The sequence below is a fragment of the Electrona antarctica genome (genome assembly GCF_951216825.1).
Source record: "Electrona antarctica genome assembly, chromosome: 5".
In the NCBI taxonomy this organism is placed as follows: Eukaryota; Metazoa; Chordata; class Actinopteri; order Myctophiformes; family Myctophidae; genus Electrona; species Electrona antarctica.
Window position 1 is genome coordinate 21,433,789 of NC_136810.1, and position 14,442 is coordinate 21,448,230.

The following is a 14,442-nucleotide window of genomic DNA, read 5'->3' on the forward strand; positions in this document are numbered from 1 at the left end:
GTTGGCATGTGTTTCAGAGGAATGAGCAACCTCCCACCTCTCTGGTATGAAGAAAGTGGATAATATTCTGTAAATTTTTCCAGATTTTGACAGCTGAACAAATCAGAAACATTTTCATCAACTTCATAGACTCCAAGCTCAGGAACCCAGCTGGCCGTTTTCCCCCGTAGCAAAAGTAGGACAGTGGTTTCATTTTTAATAATAATGCTCGCTATTTGTCCCAACTGTAGTTGTCCTTTAGTATATCTCAGTACAACAAGCATACCATTTTCATATGACGTGCCTTTAACCTGGACCTTCTCTGTGACAACTGCGTTACTCGAGTTAATTCCGAATTCGTCAACTGCTGTCCTTATGCTTCGATCATACAGCTCAGGATAGAACTTGGTGGAGTCTGAAACTTGAACCTGGGGGCTAAATAAACTACCACAAGCCTGATAAGCCTGAAACAACTGATGTCTATCAGCAAGTGACTTGGTTACATTTTTGAAGTTTTTAGATGACCTGATACATCTTTTAAAATATGAATGCTTAGATTCAAAACGCATGGTCCAAGTATGTATGAGTGGGCCAAAATGTAAACTCAAGTCAGCATAGTGAAGCAGATAGTGATGCTTCGGTCTAAGTCTTACTAGTGGGAATAACTCTTTCCTCATTTCAACATAGTCTTGGATCTGCCCCTTCATATAAGCAATCTGTGGCTCTGAAAGGCGAGGTGCACAGACATATTCAACTAGCTCCCTCAGGAGAAGTACCATGCCCCATACTGCATTGTCGGCATCTTTAATTCTGTTATGCAGTAAAATCGGCAAGAATCTCAAAAGCCACCTGTTTTGGGCTGCCTGGCCACCAATCTTTGCTCCTGTAATGTTAATAGCATATAGCTTGTTTTTGCTTTCACCAGTAAATGATTTGAGTCTATTATTAAGGACCCCATAACTGAACCACTTTTCTTTTTTGATTAAGAATTGCAAACACATAGCTAAATCAAAGTCAACCACACCTTCAAACAGATCATGTGCAAGACAGGGTGGCAATCCTGGCTGACATACGTGAAAGTTAGACAGTTTGTTGAAAACACTGTCACCTTTAATACCATGATGCATTGGGACCTCAGGGTGACTTTCCAGAAACTGCACTGTCTCATTATAATTAGCCGGATTTCTATGAGTGAAAACTGTGAGAGGGTTAGACCGAAATTCATCTCTTGTCGCTAGACAGTATCTACAGAAATATTCAGCAGAGCTGAAATTCTCTGTAAAACCACCAATCATGTGGGAGCCCAGGTTATCTCCCAGTATGCATGCAACAGTACCTTTATACATCTGTCCATTAAAAGGTATGCCGTTTTCCTCCAGCTTACACAAGTCTGACACAAGCTTACTGAAAATCTCATTGACTCCAAAATATTTTTGGTCTTTCTCTAGGCAGAGTAGTGCCAACTGTATTTGATCAATAGTTGACCGCTGGCATGGAGGGAAATTGGCCAAGGTATAGTAGACAGCTAATACTTTGTGCTTTGTCTTGGCAGATCCAAGTGGATTCGCTACCTCAAACGCATCCTGGAATAAGAGGACCTTTAAAGTGTCTGTGTCTGATGAAAACATGGCATTTGATTTAAAGGCCCACCCATCAGTAACATCACAGAGGATATCATCTTCCAGTTCCACATGAGGATTATTGAATTGAGCTGCACCTTGCTGTTTCAGAATTGCTCCGAGGCTTTCCAAAATAGGAATGTAATGGTAGTGCCTCTGCTGCCCCTCTTTGTACCCAAGACTGACTTCAAGAGGCTGAACATAATTATAGTGGGCCTTGTAATATTGCAGCCTTCTGTGGTGTGTAGTTAAAGGACCATTTTCATTCAATGCCTTGTGAATAGGGCTCTGCTCGTATGCACTCTTTCCAAGACATGTGAATGTCGCTCTTGGAACGTCATACTGTTCAAGCTCACGCGCTAACACATCCATAGTATATTCTTGATGAATAGCATTTAATGTTTTCATCTCAGTTGCTATCTCAGTAATTGTGGAGGCTGGAACTAAATACTTTGCCTGCAATCCTAAGAAAAACTGAGCTAAACTCTCTGTGTAGCCGTCTTTCACTTGATCACTCAAATTGTCAACGTGTTCTGCATCGTCAACAATTACTTCCGCCTGTACAACATTTGATCCTTCTCCTGGCAATACATGGTCTGCAACTTCACATAAATGAACAGGAGCTATCTTGGTAACATCCCACCCTTTATGATGCCTCGAAATATGAGATGAAAAAGACGACTTTACATTACACGTTGTGGAACATCCATCAAAGGGACACGTTACAGTCAGACCCTCAGATATGTGACCACTCAAGTGAGACACAAGACTTTTAAGCTCTCCATATTCACTGCTGCAGAAATTAAATGAACACTTTAACTGTACTGACACATTACGGTTCCATGTTTGTCTGCTCTTTGTATCTGGATGTGTTCGTGACATATGAACAGCAAAGCTATTGTAACTGGAGAACCTCCGTCCACAGTCCTTATGGCCACATGAAAAAAACACATTATTCATATTCCTGTGTGATCTGCAGTGTTTCAGGTAATCTGCCGAAGATACACAGTTAAAGCCACAAATATTACAAGCCAACATGTTGATGAGGTGAAAGATAAGACAATCAGAAAATAATCAGAGGTGGCCCCATCTGCCAGCGGACACAACACGAGTAGTTATTTCTATTTCCCCCCCCCCCCCCAATATGCTCTTTTGAGGCTAAATTTGATCCAAATAGCTACAAAGTCCCCTCCAAATATTTAATAATAGTAGTAATGATACTGATAACTGAAAGTGTTTCAAAAGAGCATCTTGGGAAAAAAATATAAAAAATGAACTACTCTAGTACTGTATATTGTGCTGCAAACGTTTAATTAGCACTTAAATTGTACAGACACTACAGTTCCAAGTCTACTTCTGTAACATGAACAGCAAGGCTATTGAATAATATCTATGACCACATTTAATCATTTAACAGTCAACATGTTTTCCAGCCTGGCCATAACCTAGCCACTCGTTTTACAAACCACACTAATCAACTAAACCCGAATTCAATATTTAGCACGTAGCCTATACATTTCTGTACACAACACACCAATCTAAACTATAGCATTGAGGCTGGCTGTCTAGGCTAGCGGCCTAGCAGCGGGAGCTAACCCACCACCGGACACGTTCTAGCATTATCCATCCAACTGTGAACACCACACATAAAGCTAACCAAAAGCTAGCATTGAGGGGTAAATGCTGCAGTCTTGGCTAGCGGCCTAGCCTAGCGAGGGAAGCTAAAGCACAACCTTCTATGCCATTAAAGCACACACACAGACAACACACACACGCAAATATAATATAAGATATCGGTTATATAAGGTCTGTTGGTAAGCCAAGTCTTTGAGGTGGGGAAACAACTTGGCTTCCTTGGCACAAATTGAGCTATTATTATTATTGAGCTATTGTTAGCTAACTGGGCACTAGCTAGCTAACAATAGCTCCGGTAGCTAACAGCTAACTGTTATATAAGGTCTGTTGGTAAGCCAAGTCTTTGAGGTGGGGAAACTACTTGGCTTCCTTGGCGCAAATTATTATTATTTAGCTATTGTTAGCTAGCTAGCTATTGTTAGCTAGCTAACAATAGCTCCGGGTAGCGAACAGCTTTGAGGGGGAAGGAAAGGAAGCTAGCGGGCTAGCGCAGAAGCTAAGCCGGCCACAATGGACCCTCCACTCACCCCCAGAGCTATAGCACTGGTGTCATTCAAGAACGGACGCGACACAAACCCGCAAATATAATAAATGCTATCTAAATATAATCTTAACCTATCTTTTTTTTTTAATAAAACACTTATTTGCCCAACTTTTGCCGCGGGAAAACTGGGCACTTGTGCCAACTGGGGCCAGAAGTTACACACAAACACTGCCAGAGATGTAATAATAAAATAAATAAATGTATTGTAAATGTAACTAATGTAATTAACGTACCAACCAAACGTGTTTACCAAAAGAAGCGTGAGGTTCCAGTCACTCCAAAGTTAACACATGCAGCCTGCCCTGTCCTGTTGTTTCTAAACCAGTGCGGAGAGATTTTGTAATGGCGGACTCTACTACTTTTTTGACACCAATGTGCGCATGTCCGCAAAAGATGGGGACATTCCCTTTGCTCATAGGCTTCGCTCTATGGCTTTTCTGGAATTGGGAACGATCCAATCACATATATAAGGGACATTCCCATCAGACGACGGACTTTTTTAAGAGTGTGCTGCTGATCATCGCCTCCTCCTCCTTCAGTCACATATAGTATAATAGCCTAAACTGTAAAAGTTAATCGCCAACATTCACCAGCTCAGCCCTCTTCATATTAAATAAATACATTACACAAACAACATAATTGTTATTTTTGTTATAATAAAATTATATATAAAAAAAAAAAAAAAAATCACGGAAAATCACAGAGCCCGAGGTTCGGCCCGGCCCGACTAATTATCGTGCATTTTGGGCCCGGCCCTACCCGAAAATGTCGGGCCGGGTCGGGCCGGGCCGGGTTCGGGCAGAGATTGAGAACTCTACTCCCCATGTCCCCCATATATGGGGACTAGGTTGGCAGAGGGTGTGTAGAGCCCAGGATCACATTAGATAATTGACACAGGGGTGAAAAATGTGCTACAAAATCGTGGGAAAAAAAAAAAAAAAAAACATGAAAATAAAAATCACACCCGTGTGAACTGAATGGGGCAACTCCGTGTGGGGGTCCCCGGTGGGTCCCCGGAACTTCCAGACCCACAGGAATGCGCCCAGGGTGCCGGCCCGGTTCCGGCGAGCCACCCTGCGTGCGAGGCAGTCGAGATAAGTTACTGTGTGGGGTAATTAGCATCTAGCAGACACCTCTCCCTCTCTCTCTCCCCCTCCCCCTCTCTCTCCCCCCCCCCCCTCTCTCTCTCTCTCTCTCTCATTAGCAGGCAACAGTGCAACACTATGTCTCTCTCTCTCTCTCTGTTTCTAGCACAACAGCGCCACTTTTGCCCCTACTGGTACTCTAAACATAGGCACATTGCTGTTCCTTGGAGTGGTTGCACCACAAAAAAAAGAAGGAAAGAGATATATAGTTAGAGCCAGTGGTGGAAAGTAACTAAGTAGCCTACTTTTACTTAAGTACTTAAGTACAATTTTGAGGTATTTGTACTTTACTTGAGTATTTCCAAGTACATCTCAGCCAGAATTTGTACTTTTACTTCACTACAATTATATTTGAAAACTTTAGTTAGGCCTACTAGTTACTTTGGCGATTTTAATTTTGATTAGAAAACATACATTAACCACTTCAACCCTATACATTTTGGCCATTTGAAAATAGCCTTGTAGATCTGCTATTTTCAATAGAAAATATGTCTTGCGACTGGCCATGACCAATCTTGGGCCATCTGGAAAACCTTGAACCGTCTGCGGGTCGGCGAAGGACGCTGCAAGGCATCCATGAAAAAATGGAAAGTAACATTTTCTGATGCATGTGTGTGTGGCAAACCACAAACAATGGACCACATCATGAGATGTATCTATGCTCCACAATGTACTGGAGATGACCTGGCTGAACCAAATGCCGCTGCACTCGCCTGCGCCAACCACTGGAAAGACGTGATATACAGTAGAGGATGGCCAGACACGAAGAAGAAGAATAGACTTTGTACACATTTTGAACTTGTGAAGTGGGACATTCTGCAATATGAATACATTGTGATGGCGATACTTTTGTACTTTTACACAAGTACATTTTCAATTCCGTAACTTTTACTTGTAACGGAGCAGTTCTAGATTGCAGTATTGGTACTTTTACTTAAGTAAAACAATTGAGTAGCCTACTTTTTCCACCACTAGTTTATAGAGCCCTGGTAGAGAGGCAGATGGAACACAGCCATACTGTCAGCCATGGTATACAGGCATGAAGGGGCATTGAGGGCAGAGCTGCCCCACTGCATGTGGTCAGCTGTGGACTGCAGAGAGCAGCTGTTATAGGGGGTTAATCCCCCAGAAGCCAGGCAACGTTTCAGAGCAAGTGTTGCAGTGGCTTTGTTGCTGCTGCATGGCAGCCATCCATCCACATGTCTCACTGCGCAAAAAGCATGGAATACGGATGTATATTTTACAGGAAACTCCCGTTAAACTTTCCAACAAACTCCGGTAAACTCCTGAATTGTACCATCACACCTGTATATTACCGTATATTAACTGTATATGCTGCTAAACTTGAGGTTTACGGGCAAAATACAGTGCCCATAATTTTCCCGTTTCTCCTCTTTTCATGCAGTGCTCTCTTAATATCCGAACATTGATATATTATTTATTTCAGCAAATTACTAGTATTATTGTCTCCACCAGGCCGAAGGCATGGGGAGAGAGTATGTTTTGCACTCCGTCCGTGTGTGTGTGTGTGTCCGTCCTTCCGTCCGTCTGTTACCAGCTAATCTCCGGCACCGTTAATCCGGTCGATGCCAAACTTTGCACACACTCTCCCTGGATGCCAACGATGCACCTCTGCCCCACATTTTCTAGAACGGCCTGTTATAGCGCCACCATGAGGCAGCTTTTCACATTTTTTACCTAAAACTGCACCGATCTGTGTGAAACGTTGCATGCACACTCCCTAGAGGCCAAGGACAACCCTTTGACCTGCATTTTCCGCATCTGCCTTTTTCACCAGGAGGCCGACTTTTGTAAAACACATTTTTTTATATTACTCCTCCAGATTCAAAAATCTCACAAATCGTTACACAGTATCTCTATAGGCATGTGCTCAAGTTGTATCTGTCCCATATTTCATATTCCATCCTAATTGGCTATAAGTGGCTTTCAAAGTTTGCAAGATTGCCCCGTTTTGAACAAAAGCCTCAAATCATGAACGCAGGGTGCAATTTACGTGAAATCTTTCACATATTTTCTTACTAGGCTGAGGAATATATCCCACCCTTTTCACATTGGCCTGTTATAGCGCCACCAACAGGTTGATTTTTGCAAAACACATTTTTTTAACAAAATGCCTCAAATCATCCAATTGCCATCAAAGGCATATGAAGAAATGGCACCCTTTTCACATTGGCCTATTATAGCGCCACCAGGAGGCCACAACCTGACCTGCCCTGGTGGAGACCTGTGCCCCGAGGGGCACTTTTTCTAGTTTAAAATGTTATTGTCCATTTTTTTTATGTCCAATGTATTTGTATTTAGTTCATAAAGTTAACTATTAAACTATAACTAAACTAAATTAAATATGAAAAATGTCACTTCTCAGGATTCCAATTCAAAAATAGCAAAAGAATATTCAGGATTTCAATTCAATTCAAATATATAATTCAAAAAATAGCTGATCTACAAGCTCAAAACGCGTCGCACTGCGACGCATTTTGAGCTTGTAGATCGGCTTTTTTTTTTGCTGCAACAGTAACATGCAATGTGGCACTCTGGAGCGAGTGTGGAAATACAGTATAGTGGCCCTCACCATCGTCAAAGTTGCCCACCCCCCTGTTATCGGTCTGTGGCACAGTGTGGCAGCCATCCACCCACATGTCAGAAGTGTCCAGTCACCCTCAGAGCTGACCACTTGACCCAGGAATGCTCCACACCACTCTTGCCAAGTCCACTCATTATAAGCGACTTTCAATACAAGGTCTACAAGCTGCTAAGAGGATTTATACCCAAAAAAGCCTAGCTGCGGCTTGTTTCCATTGGGGTCCTTGATCTGTACTCACTCAATTCATCGAACATTGTTAAAGTCGTTAAATTGAATATGATTTGTTACACACACAATCATTAGAATCTACTTTTAAACTGCATGCTTTGGAATTTTCTTTCCAAAGCATGTAGTTTAAAAGTAGATTCTTATTCTGTAGCCTACTGAAATGATTAGAAACCACTTTACTGTTTCATGTAAAGTGCAGATTGATTTGATAAGTTTAGCAGAACATTGTCCCTGGAGAGAAGATTGATTTAACAAATGAAAGTTACTTTGTAACCCGTAACCACATCAAGAATACAGTTTTGACAACAGTGACTCATTCAGCTATGTTCGATAGGTTAACATTAAAGGAGCATTCAGTGATTTGGGTGATTTGGAAAAATCCGCCCCGGTAACAAGATGTGCACATGCACGCACTACAGTGGGGGGGGACACCAAGGGGACAGTGAGGCTATTCAACGTTGAGGCGCTCGGCCCTAGTGGTAGGAGGAGGGACTACAGGCGGACCCGTGGATTCATGACCGGGAAACCGTGCAGCTGGGCTTTAACATTGCACTTCCGCATTTGACCACCACTACTTCCGGCAGTCTTCCGGGTGCTTCAAAACGCCACTGAGCAACTTCCACTGACATGAATAGCTGGGGGGGCGGAGCTTCGCGCCAGTTCAGTCTCTATCCTTTTATATACTCTATGGGACACACAAACAGGCCAACCGCCCCAACTCGATCATGATTGGAGGAAGGCCCCTCTCATTACATCCTGATTGGATGGCTGGCTAACCCTAGCCAAAAATGAAACCTATACACTGACACCACGGCGCGTAATCAGCCTCAAACGGTGACTCCGCCCACCCCCGGGGGAAGTTGTGATTTGTGCTCGTTCACTGCAATGCAATTTGCGGCATTTTTAAAACAATATTGAGCAGAGTAGGGATTATCAAACGTATTTGCAATGCCATACGTTGAAAGATCTGTTGCCCGTGGACAAGGCACGCTACCTCCGAAAGTTAGATAGCATCGGCATAGATGTTTGTCCGTATGTGATTAAGGATTGGACCAAGTTGCATTGGCAGCCATAGAGAATTCTTACCCCAGGCTAAAACCGGATGTGAAATCACTGAATATATAGCTTTAACTATGAATACAATATAAACAAAAACTGTCTATGTACAGTATAATGGCTAAAACTGTGAATACGCAAAACGTATGACGTTGTCTGGTCCTGTATGTTGGTGTATAGGAAATAAAACGATTTTTTGATTGATTGATTGAAAAATGTATTAACAGTTTGCAGAATTACAGTACATTTCAAGCACAAACTCAATACAAAGGCTGTTAACTGTGAGTGGACGACCCAATTAAGCATTACACTTGTTTCCAATAGGGTCCACAATGTTCAATTCATCAAAAACATTTAGAGACGTACAAATACTTCTATATAGACAAAGGACAGAACAGGAATTCATCATTGCTCTCAAAATGACAGATGAGACATTTAAATCATGTCAACGACCCCCAAATGAACATGTATTTGGCCGCAGGACCCCCCTTCTGAAAAGTTCAAGGGACCACCATTCAACATTTGTGTTATATATTATATATATTTTGAAAGATAGTTAAACACTAGGTAGCTTACATTCCATGAGCTTTCATTAGTCAGGTTTCACATGACAAAAGATAGTATTAGAAAATAAGCAATAGTATAATTAGGAAAACACTCTTCTCAGAACAATGTAAATCATGGAAGTGGATTCAGTCATTTTGTGCCACGTCACAAGAAACCACCGGCGACGTTTAGAGGAAAACGTGCACGTACGGTGCGCGTTCACGCGTACAGTAAAAGCAGCAGTGTTGAGCCATCAGGGTGTTTTCTGATGCTTCGTACATGAAGTTAAACAGGCCTATCTCACAGCCCGCTTTCCACGCCCACTTCCGGTAAATAGTGGTGTCTTTAACATGAGCATTTACACGTTTTTTTCTCTTGAGAATCTAAGTACATTTTCTAATGTAAAAATGTGACAGACCAATATTATTATGAAGCAAACAAGATGGTAAATCAGGTCGAACAGATAGAACAAACCTTACCTTGAGAAAACAAAAGTTGTAGACTTCTTAAATTACCTCGGTTAACATGTAGTGTCTATGGAGTGACGTCACGCTATCACCACTAACCCCGAAAGGGGGCGTATTTAGGGGGGGCGGGGAAATTCTGTGAGATAGGCTTACTGAGGATTTCCCTGAAGTATCGCATCACTGTGAGACTGAAAATGACCTTTGGTTGCTTTCAGTGTTGTTTTTGGCAGCACATTTCTATTTTAGTCATAGGCTCTTGAATAGTTTTAGTTTCAGTCACATTAGTCACCTGGAATGTTTTAGTGTTAGTCTACAGTTGATTTAGTCGACTAAAATGTGTTTTGGCGGGCCTTGATGTCGTCATAATGGCTGATTTTACACTTTCCGATCTACAAGATCAGCTATTTTCAGCATGAAACCAAGTATAAAATGACTTATACTGGATCTCTTTCCACTAGTCCCTTCCTAACATTTTAGTCTAGTTTGTATTTGTTGACGAAATTATGACAATATATTTAGTCTTAGTTTTAGTCATCATAGCTTAGTTTTCATTTAGTTTCCATTTAGTTTTCGTCAGTGAAAAAAGGTAGTCGATGAACATTTTTCATCTTAGTTTTAGTCGACGAAAACAACACTGTTTGCTTTAAACACTCGCATGACTGAGAGGTCATTTTGACCTTTTTATTTTTATTTTTTTTAAGTTTATTATCTTTGCCCATGAAGCTTTCAGAAGGTTCCCCTTCCATGACCATCATCATCCATCACCATTCCATCATCTCAGATTTATTATTATTTTTTAATCTGAAACAATTTCTAAATATGAATTTAAGCACAGGCACACATTTCACTTCAGTCATGCTAGTGAAATCAAATCAACAGGGTCATGTAATGCCATGTCTCTGTATTAGTGTTGATTTTGTCGACTAAAACTAAGATGAAAAATGTTCGTCGACTACCTTTTTTCACTGACGAAAACTAAATGGAAACTAAATGAAAACTAAGCTATGATGACTTAAACTAAGACTAAATGTTAGGAAGGGACTAGTGGACAAGAGATCCAGTATAAGTCATTTTACACTTGGTTGCATGCTGAAAATAGCCGATCTACAAGCTCACAACACTGCCAAAAACAAACTAAACAAAAACTAAACTATGAAGACTGACACTAAACGACTAAATATATTGACAATTTCGTCAACCGACGACAAAGAAAACTAGACTAAAATGTCAGTGAGGGACTATAGTGGAGAAGAGCTCCGGTAGAACTAAAAGAGAAGTCATTTCATGTTTATAGTTGCACTCTGAAAAAAGCAGATCTACAAGCTCACGACGCTCTACAAGCTCAAAACACAACAGCGGAGCAGTGTTGTTTTTGGCAGCACATTTTGATTTTAGTTTTAGTCTTTTGAATAGTTTTCATTTAGTTTTAGTCACATTTTAGTCACCTGGAATGTGTTAGTGTTATTCTAGTTAGTCAACTAAATGTCGTGAGATTTCAGTCGACTAAATCTACAGTTATACAGTCGGCTAAAATGTATTTTGGCGGCCCTTGATGCCGTCGAAATGACTGATTTTACACTTGCTGAAAATAGCCGATCTACAAGCTCACAAAGCATCGCAGCGCGACGCGTTGCGAGGTTGTAGATCGGCTATTTTCAGCATGCAACCAAGTGTAAAATGACTTATACTGGATCTCTTGTCCACTAGTCTCTCCCCAACATTTTAGTCTAGTTTTTATTTGTCGACAAAATTGTCAATATATTTAGTCTTAGTTTTAGTCATCACAGCTCAGTTTTCATGTAATTTCCCTTTAGTTTTCGGCAGTGTGGGCATCAGGGTGACTGTTATGTGTAGCCTCACTCAGACTGCACTGACTTTCATTTCTGCAGCAGCAGCTGCTGCTTCAAACCAGTATCATGGAGAAAACCTTTCCACCAGTCATAAAAGCTCTCTCTCTCTCTCTCTCTCTCTCTCTCTCTCTCTCTCTCTCTCTCTCTCTCTCTCTCTCTCTCTCTCTCTCTCTCTCTCTCTCTCTCTCTCTCTCTCTCTCTCTCTCTCTCTCTCTCTCTCTCTCTCTCTCTCTCTCTCTCTCTCTCTCTCTCTCTCTCTCTCTCTCTCTCTCTCTCTCTCTCTCTCTCTCTCTCTCTCTCTCTCTCTCTCTCTCTCTCTCTCTCTCTCTCTCTCTCTCTCTCTCTCTCCAGGCCAGCCAGCCAGTCAGTCAGTCAGTCAGTCAGCCAGCCAGCCAGCCAGCCAGCCAGCCAGCCAGCCATTGTCACCCCTCCGCAACAAGACGGACAGGCCAGCGAGACTTGTTTCAATCCAAACCAAACTAAAGAGCCCAACAGCCTCATGATGTATTGTTAACAAACGCACGGTGGCATCTGGGGAGAGCTGGGCTGCTCACTTACACTGTGCTGTCTGAAAGCGCACGCACGCACTCACGCACGCACGCACACACGCACGCACGCTTGTATTTTTTGCATCCTTTTAAACCCTAAACTTAAAGCCTAAACACTTCATTCATATTGGGCCAGCATGACGGTGCACAAGACTTAGCCTGGCTAATAAGCCCGACCGAATCAGCCGTTGGCAAAAAAAATTGCCTGCCGGCGGATTACGGTCTGGAGAGGCTCAATTGTACGCCCATTTCCTACACTAGAGAACTGGTGTGGCCAATCGGGACACGGTATGCAATATGGGCGGGCTTTGGTACAGTGACATTCAATGCTTGAGACCTTTGACTGACAGTAGCTCTGACCAATTGCGTCAAAGAGAAAATGTTTGAACTCGCCCCCCGGGAAACAAGATCCATACACAGCATCTCCAGACACAAATACCACACGACAGTGTGATTTGAGTCTGGCTTATTAGCCAGGCTACACAAGACTAGCTTCAAGTTTCAATGCAGTGTCAGTAACTATGGAGACGAGCCGTACTGTTGTGATGGAAGCTAGAAAACAAAAACAGTGGCTTTAGACCTCCCCAAACCTAACCTCCAAACGCCTCATCCTAAACCTATTTTTGCAAACAAAAAAAAACAACCATTTTTATTGTGAGGACCAAGACAATTGTCCTGACATGAAGACAGGTGTGTATTTCTCAAATTATACAAATTACGCGCGCGTGCACACACACACACACGCACACGCACACGCACACGCACACACACACACACAATGTGCATGCAAGTCAAGGTACTTTAGAAGCCTTTCCAGACATACGGTATAATTGCCACTTTCCACTGGTCCATATCCACGTGCATTCTGTGTCTACGGTTACAGGATGTTCGGATTCACTAACACATCTAGCCGAGAGGCAGCAGCATCCTCTGACACATGCATGTATCTGATGTCTCTCTCTCTGAGAGAGAGAGAGAGAGCGTCCCAGGAAGTTTATTATCAAAAAACTAAAGTGGCAGAGTCACGGACGGACGGACGGACGGACGGACAGACAGACAGTAAGTACCTGGTACGTAGCAGTAGCCGGACATCCCATGTCCCCCAATGCGTGTCAGGGTCACATTCCTATAGGGGACAACCAACAACGTTCATTCAGTTACATTATGTAAGCCTTACAGAGTTACAAAACGATGAATGAACGAGAGACCTAAGACATTCCATCACAGGCGTCTTAAACCAGTGGTGCCCAAACTTTATCATGTCAAGGACCCCCATAAGAGAAGATGTTTTATCATGTCAAGGACCCCCATAAGAGAAGACGTTTTACGGCTCTAGCAGTGATTTATCATGTCAAGGACCCCCATAAGAGAAGATGTTTTACGGCTCTAGCAGTGATTTATCATGTCAAGGACCCCCATAAGAGAAGATGTTTTACGGCTCTAGCAGTGATTTTCAACCATTTTTATTTAAATTAGGCTACGGTCCCCTATTTCAGGGGTTCTCAACCCGTGGGTCGCGACCCCTCGGGGGGTCGCCAAATTATTTTCCAAAAAAAAAAAAAAAAAAAAGTTTTTCTTTTTTTTCACGATTTTTCAAAAATAGCAGACCTACAAGCTCGTAGCGCGCCACTCGGTGGCGCGCTACGAGCTTGTAGATCTGCTATTTTTCAATAGCTAAATTATAACAATGCTTAAAACACCAAAAGGGGTTCCCGCCCAAAATGGTTTAAGGTTATTGTAGCAGTCAATTTATATTGGGGGTCGGGAGGGGGCGGGGCGGGGGTCCCGAGACATTGCCAAAGCATTTCCGGGGGTCCCCGGCCAAAAACGTTGAGAACCCCTGCCCTATTTAATGGCATTTCTATCTCTGGGACCCCAATAAATATTGTAAAATCTAAGTAAATGTAACTCTGAGAGTGTACAAATGTTTGTACACTCTCAGAGTTACAGACCCATAAGGGTCCATTTGGTTCCAAGCTATCATTTAGCTGGGGGACCCCATCAAACTCCCTCAAGGACCCATGGGGGTCCCCGGACCCCACTTTGGGAACCACTGTCTTAAAGTATAAGACTGCGTTTACAGAGGTTTGGGTTGTGTAGTTACCTTGTCATGATGTAACTCCAAATGTGGACAAGAAATAAAATTAAAACTAGAAAAAGTGCCCTTCTGGGCACAGGTCTCCACCAGGAGGATAGGACTGTGTGAGATGTTTGGCAAAA